Here is a 14,555-nt window from a genome sequence, read left to right as displayed (position 1 = left end):
ATGCTGGAACAATGTAACAATGATTGAATCACAGTGATATGTTTTCTACTGTATGTTTTTTAGTTTCTTATAAGATGACGCATTTAATATTTGTTTCAAACTCAACCAAAATATGAATGATGATACATAGTAAATAATTTCTTTTGCTTCAATACCACCTTACCCTTAAATAGATATTAACAATCGTATAAAAATTTATTTTTCTTTCTATTTGGTCTGAATAATTTCCTCCTTCCAAAACTAGGACATGCATAACCATATGGTCATTATTAAAGGATACTAACTTATTATTAAAGGATGCTATCTAACACGTTTAATATGTATCAAAAAGCAGGGCATGCATATGGTTATTATTAAAACATACTAACTTATTAAATGGAACCAACTAGGCAACAAAGTGTGAAGAAATACTAATTGACGATGTAGCATAGTTTTCTTAATCAAAATCTAAAAGATTGATATAGTAGCCTTTTTAAAGTCCATAAAGAGGGTTTATTTGTTGATAACTTAATAGTACATATTGATAACCTCGACAAGGGAAAAATACTACTTATAAGTCGGTCAATGTTATGTAGAAGCAAGCTTCATGATGAATCAAGATTGATTCAAAGAAGTTTTGATGATAACAAAGGTGATGACAAAAAGCTCAAAGATCAATAACAATTCATGATAACAAAGATGATGATCTCAAGAATCAAAGAATGAGTTCAAGATGTTCAAGATTGAATCAAGAACACTTCAAGGTTCAAGAGAAAATTTGATTTCAAGAATCAAGATTCAAGCTTCCAAGATTCAAGAATCAAGAGAAGAATTAATCAAGATAAGTATGAAAAAGTTTTTTTTTTTCGAAAAACTGAGTAGCACATAGATTTTTCTCAAAACTTGTTTACCAAAGAGTTTTTACTCTCTGGTAATCGATTACCATATTGTTGTAATCGATTACCAGTAGCAAAATGTTTTTGAAAAAGTTTTCAACTGAATTTACAACGTTCCAATTAATTTCAAAAAGCTGTAATCGATTACAATGTTTTGATAATCGATTACCAGTGTGCTTGAACGTTGAAATTCAAATTCAAATGTGAAGAGTCACATTCTTTCACAAAGAAACTTTGTGTAATCGATTACACTGATTTGGTAATCGATTACCAGTGATAGTTTATGAACAAATCAAAAGATGTAACTCTTCAAATAGTTTTTGACTTTTTCAAATTGGTTTTAAGGTTTTCTAAAAGTCATAACTCTTCTAATGGTTCTCTTGACCAGACATGAAGGGTCTATAAAAGTAAGGCTTTGTTTTGCATTTCAATTATCTTGAACAACCTTTACAATACAATCCTTTACAACCTTTGAATCTCTTTGAACTTATTCTTCTTCTTCCTTTTGCCAAAAGCTTTCCAAAGTTTTCTGATTTTCCAAACCTTGAAAACTTGTGCTATTCATCTTTTTCATTCTCTTCTCCCTTTGCCAAAAAGAATTCGCCAAGGACTAACCGCCTGAATTCTTTTTGTGTCTCTCTTCTCCCTTTTCCAAAAGAAAAAAGGACTAACCGCTTGAATTCTTTTGTGTCTCCCTTCTCCCTTGTCAAAGAATTCAAAACGACACAGTTTGGGAATTCTTTTGATTCTTCCCTTTCCCATATACAAAAGATTTCAAAGGACTAACCACCCGAGAATTCTTTTGTATCCCCATTCACAAAGTTTCAAAGGTTTAACCGCCTGAGATCTTTGTCTTAACACATTGGAGGGTACATCCTTTGTGGTACAAGTAGAGGGTACATCTACTTGGGTTTGACTGAGAACAAGAGAGGGTACATCTCTTGTGGATCAGTTCTAGTGGAGGGTACATCCACTAGGTTGTTCAAAGAGAACAAGGGAGGGTATATCCCTTGTGGATCTTTGCTTGTAAAAGGATTTTTACAAGGTTGAAAAGAAATCTCAAGGACCGCAGGTCGCTTGGGGATTGGATGTAGGCACGGGTTGTTGCCGAACCAGTATAAAAACTCTTATGTGTTTGTCTCCTTCTTCCCTACTCTTTTAATTTCCGCTATGCATTTTAATTTCCGCTTTTACTTTTGGTTAAGTTTCTATTCTATTCTTCATTTACTTAACAACATAGTAAAAGCCTTAGAAGAGTAAATTTTTAATTAGTAAAGGTTTAGGAATAATTAATTCAACCCCCCCTTCTTAATTATTATGAGGCCACTCGATCCAACATGTTACTATTTCAAGGGAAAACACTATTTTGTGGTGAATATGGTCCTATTGTGGTGTTGGAAAAGTTCTTCAGAAACGTTACTAATGCATAAGAACATGTGGTTTTTTACTCCTTGAATGAATGCTTTCAGTAATTGGAATGACAATCTGTGACTTCAACTATCACAAGCTAAAAAAGGTCAAAGAAGAATACAAGTTGAAGGTGGCTTCTTTTGAAGAAGAAATGAAACAAACCACTAAAAATCATAATATGGTGCTAAAGAAGATGGAAGAAGAATACAACCTAAATGTGGCTTCTTTTGAAGAAGAAATCCAAAAAAGTAGTTACTATCATTTTGAACTGGAGATGAAAATTGCATTTTTAAGTGGAAGGTTGAAACAAATTGGTGCTAACTAAATGTGAATGTAACTTTGGAGTTACTAACTCAGTTATATTTTGATTTAATGTGCCATAGGTAGTCTATGTCAAATAGTGCTACAAAAGCGCATAGATGGTGCTTAGTGTGTTGTTAACTTGTTGTATTTCGTTTGCAAGATTTCAATTACAAAAGCAATTGATTTTCATTACTTGAATAGTTCAAAACACTTATGAAGTTCTAAGCCACAAAAGTCATAAATATAGATTTAATCTTCTCAAGTAGTACAAAGCACGATATAGCCAGAGTAATATACAAATTTGATCAAGATGATTCCAAGAATGATCGTTCAGACTCAACTAGGTCCTTCTATGTTTATGAAAAAACAACTTTTGGAGGAAGTTCTAAACTAAAAAAATAAAACATTGCACCAAATAGATGAAGTTCAATAGTAACCAATTATATTTATGATGCCTGATTTGATGTTAACAGAACCCCCGTCTACCCTACTAATCGTTTCAAACATGTTTCTTTTATACTGGTGTTAAAGAAGAGGTTGTACTTTAATAATTGTAATTAATTGTTCAATAATCCAATTTGAATAGTAAAAGACTACATAATCCATTTAAATAGTAAATAGATAAGCAAAAAATAAAATAAAATACTACACCATCTAATTTTAATAGTAATTGGTCTTTTGGTCATGCATAACCATATTTGTAATTTTTGTGAGGTACAAAGACATTGCTTTTAGATGCTAAGCAAAAGCACAACCATTGGATTAAACAACTGAGTGTTACATGGCTTTAACCACTACTACCTTGTTCAACTGTAGTCACCGAATCCATAAAGTAGGTTGTTGCACAAATACATAGAGGAGCCAAATAGAGTGAAATCAGTATGGGAGCCTCAATTAGTTCCTACTTTTCTAATATAATTTAAGTTACATATGATATTAGAATGAATTGAAGCATGAATAACCAAATGCTTAACAAATCCTTTTGTGGCCACTCCAATGTCATATTTAGAGCATCATACTTAAAACCAAACTACAGTTTATTATTGTTGGTAAATTGAAAAGAAGGAAAATGCATTGAATTCAACTGAAGCATACTTGAAAACTTTGTTGAAATCCAAAATTGATATAACAATTGTTATAATACTACAATGACAAAAACATTGCAAATGTAGAAAAATATGAAGTTGTATGAAACACAAACATAACCAGAATACATGTACAAAAAAATATCATTTACTTAATATAAAACCTTTACATTTACTTAATATAAAACCTTTACCATCATATATCATTGTTTTATAGTAGGACATCTTCTGATGCAGAAAAATATCATTTACTTAATATAAAATTTTTGTTGAAAAAAAGTGTTCTAAAACAATTTCAAAGAACATAATTTGATTTTTAAATAGTGCGAGATAAAATGTAACGGCCGTTTGACGCGTTAAAACTTGAGTCAACGAGTAAAACATGAATGAAATAAATCATACATGCTTAAAGAAGGAATATAAGAAAATAAATAAGTGAACCTCCATGGTCACCAAATATAATAATTAAGTATCATATGTCAGAAGAGTTAACTAAATAAATACGTCTAAAATGAACCAGGGAGCAACAAATACTATCCAAAATAATAATGTAAATAGTAATGATTGATAATTACAAAAGGTCTGAGCCTAGGTCTACCCATCCCCAAAATACATGTAAGGGAAAAACCTAAAAACTTAGAACAATCATCTATACCCAAGCCCCAAAGTCAGTCGTATCCACAAAAAAAATTAGTCAAAGTCAGATGGAGAAAGACCTCCTAGTAGGACTCCTCAGATGAATCATATGAGGAATCCTCCTCCATGATCTTTGGCTTCATAGCGGGGTCCTCCAAGTCCATAGACAGATTTTCCTTGTGTGACACCCTCTACCTCATACATATATGTACTAATAATAAAAGGAAAATAAATTATAATTAATTAAAATTTATTGAAACACATTTAAATACAATCCTTTCAAAAGGACAAAAGGCTCACATTCACTTTTTTTGCATCATAATAAAACTTGTCCAAATAAATAATAAAATCATCTCGGCTCAAACAAGGCTGTCTAAGACTTCATGCAATTAATATAGAAACATATATCCTAATGTCACATCCTATCAGAGCATTGTGTTCTCGCGTCCTCTAGCATGAGGTTCTCCATAGCCATTCACTTAACCATCTGCTCCCACGAACACAAAGTTCAAAATCATCACAAGATCCAAACACAAATAGCACACGGGGAGTGAGTTATAACATTCCTAACTAATAGAGAGAAACAAGACAACTAGATATATATATCATGTAAATGAGATACAACTTACTTAAACATAGCTCATGTAATTCCACCACTTTGTCGCGTAACATCACATCAAACCACAACACGTCTCATTCATTTTCACATCATTAACATACTCAAAGATCAAAACACAATATCACTAAATCAATCAATATCAATAAAAGCACAAGCGTTATGCAACATATACACTAAGACTCAAGCCTATATGTAATGTGATACTATGTCAGTGAAAAACCACCCTGGGGTGCTTAGGAGTACATAACAAGTCACACCACACAATGGGTAAGTCAAGTCACTCTCACTAAGTAAAATCATAAGGTGACCAGTCAGGGTCACTTCGTTTTGTGAGAATGCTCCAACCATATGGGATCAACATAGGCTTAAAGGAGCACTCAAACCAAGTATCTTTACCCCCACGTCGTAAAATGCAAATTTTTTTCCAATAATTACAAAAATGCCACTGCCCCAGCTTTTACATCAGGTCTACAATAACCGATGTAGATCAGCAGTCATAAAAAACACTTTTTTTAGTAGTGTTCTGATATATAATGTGTGTATGTGTGTTGACTTTGCATGTGAAAAATACAAATGTTAAAACATATGAAAAATTGCTTGTATAACTAAAGCACCACTAAAAGTGTGTCAGAGTAAAGAAAAACATAAAAATGTAAGAAACTACAAAGTAGATGAAAGAATGCAGAAAAAAAACTTTTACCCTATCAATCTTTCCATTTTCTCGAGTTTTAGGGATGAGACGCCATTCTGTAGCCCAAACAGGTAAGTTTATGTGTTCCTTTCTGGATTTACTACCTTTCTTTTTATTCTTAATGGGCTGTAATGCAAAAAGAATATGTAAAATATATTTGGTTGAAATTACATTGACAAAAATCAAAATAGAAATTAATTGTGCTGCTATATAACTATATGAGAATATACATTAAATACAGAAATTATTAAGGTCTATGTGATCAAGAATTGAAATTAAAATTTTAAAATGAAATATAAATTGCTTTCGATCTGTTTTGAAGTACTATTCATGATAAAAGATTCATTAGGAAAATAAAAGTCTAAAATTAAATAAAAACCAAGTGAAAGCAATGATTATTACCCAAAACAATATAAATTTCAAATGCTCATTCTATCATTTAATTTGGAGAAAGAAACAACTAGACATATCATGTTGTCTTCCAGGATTTAAAAGGACATTTTGAATTACTGCTAAGATTGGCTTGGGGTCCAAAGTGTGATGTTAGTGGAGACTAAAGAACTTTTTCTACAATATAATTGAGTGAAAACAATGCTTATTACCCAAAACAATATAAATTTCAAATTCTCATTCTATCATTTAATTTGGAGAAACAAAAACTACATATATCATGTTGTCTTCCAGGATTTAAAAAGACATTTTGAATTACTGCTAAGATTGGCTTAGGGTCCAAAGTGTGATGTCAATGGAGACTAAAGAACTTTTTCTACTACATAATTGAGTGAAAACAATGCTTATTACCCAAAACAATATAAATTTCAAATGCTCATTCTATCATTTAATTTGGAGAAAGAAACATGGCTTGGTGGATTGTTTGGTTTGCATCTGTTTGGTCTATTTGTTTATATAGGAACAATTCTGTTTTTAAACAGGAAGTTCCTATTCCTAAATTTGAATATGTGAGTTAATTATATGTAGATGAAGAATTTTTCCTTTTTGATTGAATGTTCCATGAATCCATTGGAATGTTTAAAAAGATTGCAGGATGGATATTGGAAGAAAAGAGGAAATATTTTGTGTATACAAAAATGTCAACTCAGTATGAAGACTACAGGAAGTGATGCTATAATGTTGTAGAGTGGACTATGAAAGGAGTGAGCAGAATTATATATGCTAACTTTAAGTATACAGCTATTTAATAATTATGTAGGATATTGTGCCAACATGTGTATGACGTAGTTGGGTAAAATGATTGTTGGGTAAAACTGGAGGACTAGGGACTATTTAATAATAGAATAAAGACAGATTATGCGCATTATTTGGACAATTTTAGTGCAGAGGGGATGGGACGGGTGGCAAGATTATGCAAATGATTTGTTTTAAGAAATATAAGAAAAAATATTAAACTAAACTAAAACACATTAATGTGTGACAAGAACAAATTAATTTTTTTGAAACAAATCAAATACTTGGACTTTGTTACCACCTTTAGGCAAATCGGACAAATGGTCCTGGATTTCTTTGCAGCCTTGCAAACCTGCTAAACAAAACAGAGGGGAAGTGTAAAATAATTATATAAAGAATCTTAGATGAATGAGAACGATAGGATATAATCTAGCACTATCTTTGAAGGGGATGCAATATATATTGTAGTAGTTATATGACAAGGGGTTCTATGTTTTGACATGGATATATGGAAATTTTTTTGAGTTGGAGCAATGTACTTGTTAGTTAGGGTCTGTGTCTTTTTATATGGTTGAGGTACCTCTTGTCAATTCATATAATGAAAGCAAGACCAGTAGTCATTGATAGCAATTCCCGAGTTGCTATGAAAATCACAGGGATCCCAATTAGATTTGCAATATAGGACATAATTGTCAAAATATCAAATGAATGAGGATGCAAATGAGGATGTAAATGCAAAGCTGCAAAGTTCACACGGGTGCATAAGCAGAAAGGAAAAAAGAGTAAATCATTGAGAATGCCAGCTCAGCAGTATCAATAACAAACTCTCCATCTAGAATCATTGATTTTTTTCTTTTTCTGTTTTTCTGCATTTTCTATTTTTGCACTTTTCTTCTCATATAAATAACAGGCATCAGCCTGATGTAATTTCAATTGATTGTCAATGAAATTCTCCATATATTCTCCTTCCTTGCTTTTATATTCATTTATTAACATGGTATCACAGAGCGTCTACCTCTCTGTCTGCGTAACTCTGATGGCTCGTCCAGGTGGTTCCTGCAACAATCATGGAGGTGATCCTACAGATCCATCGCAAGATCCTTCAAGCCCGTATTATGTTCATGCAGGAGATGGACCTTCATCTGTAGCAGTCACTCCTGTGCTAAATGGCTCTAATTACCATGCATGAGCTCATTCTATGAGACGCGCCTTGGGTGCTAAGAACAAATTTGAGTTTATTGATGGGAGTATACCCATTCCTGGTAGCTTTGACCCAAGTTATAAAACTTGGAGTCGTTGCAACATGATCGTACATTCATGGATTGTGAACTCAGTATCAGAATCAATCGACCAGAGCATAGTGTTTTTGGAAAATGTTGTTGATGTTTGGAATGATTTGAAGGAGAGATTCTCTCAAGGAGACCTTATCAGGATTTCTGAAATTCAACAAGAGATATACGGCCTCCGGCAAGGTTCCCTCTTTGTTACTGAATTCTATTCTGAGTTAAAAATACTTTGGGAAGAACTTGAAACCTACATGCCTATTCCATGTTGTTCCTGTCTGTTAAATGCACCTTTGCTGCAATGAGAAATGCTAAACATTTTCATTCTCTTAATTATGCTAAAAGATTTTTGACTGGTTTGAATGAGAATTTTTTAGTAGTGAAATCTCAGATCCTACTAATGGATCCATTACCTAGCCTGAACAAAATTTTTTCTATGGTTATTCAACATGAAAGACAAGGGAAATTTGTAGTTGAAGATGACTCTAAGGCTCTTATAAATGTTGTTGATTATAAGAGGCCACAAGGAAGAGGGAGAGGTTCTACAAAAAACTCGGGATCAAGGAGAATTTGTACCTATTGTGGAAGAAATGGTCACACAGTGGGGACTTGCTACAGGAAGCATGGATTACCTCCTCACCTTCAAAAAGGAAATGCCTCAATAACAAACAATGCTTGCAATGATGCTGCTGATGTGCCATCATTTTCTTCTATTTTCTAAACCCTTTTTGCACCATTTTAATTATTGATTGGTCTTAATTGTCAATTAATTAGGCAGTTTTATTATTTGGGCCCATTCAGCTAATTTGATGTTTTTAATCTAATTTCAGGAATTAATGAAGCATTGGGCTTGAATCTAGAATTGGGCTTGGACTTGAAGAGGGCAGACTAATTTATTCTATAAAATTAGATCTTATCTTATCTAGATATTATTTCATCTAGATCTTATCTTATCTTATCTTATCTAGATTTGATTTGATTTTACTTATGGGCTTGGATTTAAAACATATTTGTAAGCTTTGGGGCTGAAAAAAACTATATAACAGCACCAAGGTTCTAGTTTTGGGGGCCCCCTCTCTCCCTCGCGGGAGACTCTCTCTCTCTCCTCTCTCTCTTCTATTTTTCGTTTTTAGTTTTAGTCTCTCTTCTCTTTCTATTTTATTTTCGTTTTTTTACAATTCCAGTTCAGACTTTTAGTTTTATCAATAAAATTTCATTCTCTATTTGATTAATGGAAGGCTAAGTCCGCGGCGTTGTTTTCCCTTGAGGATCAAGCACAGTTCTCTTTGAGGTTCTATTATTACTGTTAAATTCTGTTTAGTTTTTCCTCTTCACTAATTACTTTGAATTTGTTGCTTTTAATTCACGCATGCTTAGTGCTTGATTAATTGTCTCTGCGCTTAATTTACGTTCATGCTTAATGATCGTTTATGAGTAATTGGTGTATGTGATGCTTAATCACATAATGAATGCCTTATGTTGAATTTCGCTTAGTAATTTAATTTAGGGTTGGATTAAGTGGTTAAACTGATAAAGGATAAACTCTCGTAACCTAGGATAAGAGACTTGCTTGTGAATCAAGGGGAAGCAACGTGTTTTAATTCTGATATTTTCTAATTCACATATATTCGCTGTTTAATTTACAAAAGCAAACAACCCCCCCATCGTTACTGTTACTGTTACTGCAAGTATATTATGAACATTTGGCTTGTCACTGCTCGTTGGGAAACGACCTAGGATCACTTCCTAGTTACTGCATTTTCATGTTTATTTGATTCGGGTACGGCCTCGATCAGCTGCATATTCGAATGGAGATTTCTCAACTAATAGAGAAATGCATACTGCTCCTCCCAGTTTCACTGATGTGCCATCATTTTCTTCTATTTTCTAAACCCTTTTTGCACCATTTTAATTATTGATTGGTCTTAATTGTCAATTAATTAGGCAGTTTTATTATTTGGGCTCATTTAGCTAATTTGATGTTTTTAATCTAATTTCAGGAATTAATGAAACATTGGGCTTAATCCGGATTTTGGTTGTGGACTTGAAGAGGGCAAATAAAGCAGCGCTTACCTTAGTTAATTTCTAATTAGGAAATTTCGCAATTTTATTTTATGTTGTTCAGTGTTTATTTCGTTTTGGGCCAGAGTATTGTAATAGGGCCCAGTGACTTTGAGTGACTCTTTTTAAATAGCTGCCTTGGGATTCGTGTAGGGCATTCTATTCTGCTATGCTATTTTCATTATTCAGAGCTTTGGTTTTAGGTTTTCACGTTTTTCTGTGCCCTTGTTACAGTTTTCGTTCTTAATTCTAATTACGAGTTCATTCTTGCTTCTTCTTCTACTTTCATTTACGCTTCTGTTCATTTACGTTTCTGTTCATTTACGTTCTTGTTCATTTACGTTTCTGCTTCATGTTTCATTTGCGTTTTCTGTTTGAATCCATGGAAGGCTAGATTTTCTGGTGTTGTTTCCTTTTGAGGACGAAGCCCAACTCTCTTTGAGGTTTCGTTTGTAATGTGGTTTCCTGGCAGTTTTCCCTTCACCAGTTATCCCAATTTCGTGAATATTAATCAGTGCACGCTTCGTGTTCGATTAATTGCCTCTGAGCCTAACTTGCGTTCATGCTTAATGGACGAAGGGCTAACTGGTGTATGTGGTGCCTAATCACGTATTGAAAACCCTAAGTTGATTTTCGCTTAGTAAATTGAAATAGGGTTGGATTAAGTGGTTGACTGTTAGGGACGAATTCTCCATAACCCAGGATAAGAGAGTGGCTTCTGAATCAGAGGAAACAACCCGTTTTTAATATTAGTAGTTTCGTATTCCATTTTATTTGTCTGCTCTTTAATTACCAAACAACCAAACCCCCCCCCCCATCGTTACTGTTACTGCAAGTATATTATGAACATTTGGCTTGTCACTGCTCGTTGGGAAACGACCTAGGATCACTTCCTAGTTACTGCATTTTCATGTTTATTTGATTCGGGTACGGCCTCGATCAAATTTGGCGCCGTTGCCGTGGAGCAGTGTCCAAAGGTTCATAATAGCTAGCTAGTGCTGTGTGTTTAATCCTTTCGTGTTTTATGTTTAATTGTTAGTATTGTGTTAGTATGTGTGTTAGTGTTGATTAGTGTCCTGGTATTTTGTTTAATGTGTGTTCTGTTTCAGTTTTACAATTAAGCGTTTCCCCTGTTTTAGTCTTGGGTGTTTTGCTGTGAAGATTGTGCTTGAAAACAGAGTAGTAGTAGAAATCAGCTTGCGGAAAAACAGAGTAGTAGTAGAAATCAATTAGAGACGGATTTTAGCGACCACCCATGCTGAATTAATTGGGATTTTTTGTTTTAGTAGCTAGGGTTGTTATTTTTGGCTGAATTTTTTTGTGGTAACTTCTTTTAATCCATTTTTTGTGGGAAAAATAGCTAGAGCCTTTAGTTTGGTCAGATTTGAAAGTTCCAAAAAACTAGCAAATTTTGTGTTTGTCAAAACTTCAAACGGCCATAACTTTTGCTCCGGTTATCAGAATCGCAATTATTATATATGCATTTGGGGTAGGAAAAAATTTCCTATGCCGTGGCAGCCTGCCATAGGCTGGCTGAGGTCTCCATCATCCAAAAAAAGCGATTCTGTCAAAAGTTTTTTATTTTTCAAGTTTTATTCACTTATTTTTCTTAACCTACCAATTTTAGCTTTCATAGTTAGACTTTGAATTTTTGTCTGAAAGTTGTTGTGCTATCTTCTCATCATTTTATAAGGTTGCTCACAAAATTTCAAGTCATTTGAATATCATTTGAGGGTAGCTGTAGTTCAAACCTACACCTTTATTTACATGACAAGGCAACTAGTTGTGTGCATGATGAATGTAGTGTATGACTAGAGGCAATCCATCTGAATTACAACCCTTTGATCCTGAGATAGATAGGACATTTCATAGATTAGTTAGGCATCATTTTATACCTTTTGATCATTCTGAGCATTCCATAACTGGTGAATCTGTGCATTCTGTTATTGGTGATTTTGAACATCCTGATCTTGAGCATTATAATTTTGAGCATTCTGATTTTGCACATTCTGAGAACATGACACAACCTCCACCTCGTGAGAGGACTCTAAGGGAAATGGCTGCACCTGATTTCACCTATGAAAGCTTGTGCATCCAATACCCTGATGAGGATGTCCCATATGTTCTTAAGACTGGACTGATTCATTTGCTTCCAAAGTTTCATGGCCTTGCAGATGAAGACCCGCACAAACATTTGAAAGAATTTCACATTGTCTGCTCCACCATGAAACCCCCAGATGTCCAAGAGGATCACATATTTCTGAAGGCTTTTCCTCATTCATTAGAGGGAGTGGCAAAGGACTGGCTGTATTACCTTGCTCCAAGGTCCATCACGAGCTGGGATGACCTTAAGAGAGTATTCTTAGAAAATTTTTTCCCTGCTTCCAGGACCACAACCATCAGGAAGGATATCTCAGGTATTAGACAACTCAGTGGAGAGAGCCTGTATGAGTACTGGGAGAGAGTTAAGAAACTATGTGCCAGTTGCCCCCATCATCAGATTTCAGAACAGCTTCTTTTCCAATATTTTTATGAAGGACTCAGTAATATGGAGAGAAGTATGATAGATGCTGCCAGTGGTGGAGCCCTTGGAGACATGACTCCTGCTGAAGCCAGAAATTTAATTGAGAAGATGGCCTCCAACTCCCAGCAGTTTAGCGCCAGAAATGATGCCATAGTCATTAGAGGAGTACATGAGGTAGCTACAAACCCATCTGCATCATCTGAAACTAAGAAGCTTGAAGGCAAACTGGATGCGTTGGTCAACTTGGTAACCCAGCTGGCCTTGAATCAGAAATCTGTACCTGTCGCAAGGGTTTGTGGTTTGTGCTCCTCTGCTGACCACCATACAGACCTTTGCCCTTCCATGCAGCAACCTGGAGCAATTGAGCAGCCTGAAGCTTATGCTGCAAATATTTACAATAGACCTCCTCAACCTCAGCAGCAAAATCAACCACAGCAGAGCAATTATGACCTTTCCAGCAACAGATACAACCCTGGATGGAGGAATCACCCTAACCTCAGATGGTCCAGCCCTCAGCAACAACAACAGCAGCCTGCTCCTTCCTTCCAAAATGCTGCTGGCCCAAGCAGACCATACATTCCTCCACCAATCCAACAACAGCAACAACCCCAGAAACAGCCAACAGTTGAGGCCCCTCCACAACCTTCCCTCGAAGAACTTGTGAGGCAAATGACTATGCAGAACATGCAGTTTCAGCAAGAGACCAGAGCCTCCATTCAGAGCTTAACCAATCAGATGGGACAATTAGCTACTCAATTGAATCAACAACAGTCCCAGAATTCTGACAAGCTGCCTTCTCAAGCTGTCCAAAACCCCAAAAATGTCAGTGCCATTTCATTGAGGTCGGGAAAGCAGTGTCAAGGACCTCAACCCGTAGCACCTTCCTCATCTGCAAATGAACCTGCCAAACTTCACTCTATTCCAGAAAAAGGTGATGACAAAAATCTACCTAACAATTTCTGTGCAGGTGAATCTTCTTCCACAGGTAATTCTGATTTGCAGAAGCAGCACATTCCCCCTCTTCCATTCCCTCCAAGAGCAGTTTCCAACAAAAAAATGGAAGAGGCAGAGAAAGAGATCTTGGAAACGTTTAGAAAAGTAGAGGTAAACATACCTCTGTTGGATGCAATAAAGCAAATTCCAAGATATGCCAAATTCTTGAAGGAGCTGTGCACTAATAAGCGGAAGCTTAAAGGAAGTGAACGAATTAGCATGGGCAGAAATGTCTCCGCATTGATTGGTAAATCTGTTCCTCAAATTCCTGAAAAATGCAAAGATCCAGGTACATTCAGCATACCTTGTATTATAGGGAATAGTAAGTTTGACAATGCCATGCTAGATTTAGGAGCCTCTGTTAGTGTTATGCCTCTGTCGATTTTTAATTCTCTATCTCTAGGTCCCTTGCAGTCAACTGATGTGGTAATTCATTTAGCTAATAGAAGTGTTGCCTATCCTGTTGGTTTCATAGAAGATGTCTTAGTTAGAGTTGGTGAACTGATTTTCCCTGTTGATTTTTATATCTTGAATATGGAAGATGGATTTTCTCAAGGATCAGTTCCCATCATTCTAGGCAGACCCTTTATGAAAACTGCTAGAACTAAGATAGATGTTTATGCAGGCACACTGTCCATGGAGTTTGGTGATATAACTGTTCATTTTAATATTCTGGATGCTATGAAATACCCATCTGAAGATCTTTCTGTATTTCGTGCTGAAATAATTGACCATGTTGTTGATGAATACATGACTGATCTTTATTCTAATCTGCATGCCTCTCACTCTTCATGCATTGAGTCTGAAATTGTACTTGATCATATGTCTGAATTTGATGCTGAGAGTGAATCTGAGAGTGATATTGATTGCATGCCTGGTGGTGGTGTTTT

The 14,555-nt window shown here is 35.0% G+C and overlaps 1 non-coding gene across 1 annotated transcript; it reads right to left on the bottom strand.

Annotated features, from left to right (window-relative positions):
- Positions 1-12,543: 12,543 nt before the first annotated feature.
- Positions 12,544-12,650, bottom strand: LOC112998282 (small nucleolar RNA R71). Its single transcript, XR_003263318.1, has one exon. It is a non-coding gene; the product is annotated as a small nucleolar RNA R71 (small nucleolar RNA).
- Positions 12,651-14,555: the final 1,905 nt, after the last annotated feature.

Source organism: Glycine max, chromosome 10 (assembly GCF_000004515.6).
Source record: "Glycine max cultivar Williams 82 chromosome 10, Glycine_max_v4.0, whole genome shotgun sequence".
In the NCBI taxonomy this organism is placed as follows: Eukaryota; Viridiplantae; Streptophyta; class Magnoliopsida; order Fabales; family Fabaceae; genus Glycine; species Glycine max.
The sequence above is the reverse complement of the archived record's forward strand: the minus strand, read 5'-3'. Positions and strand labels throughout refer to the sequence as shown.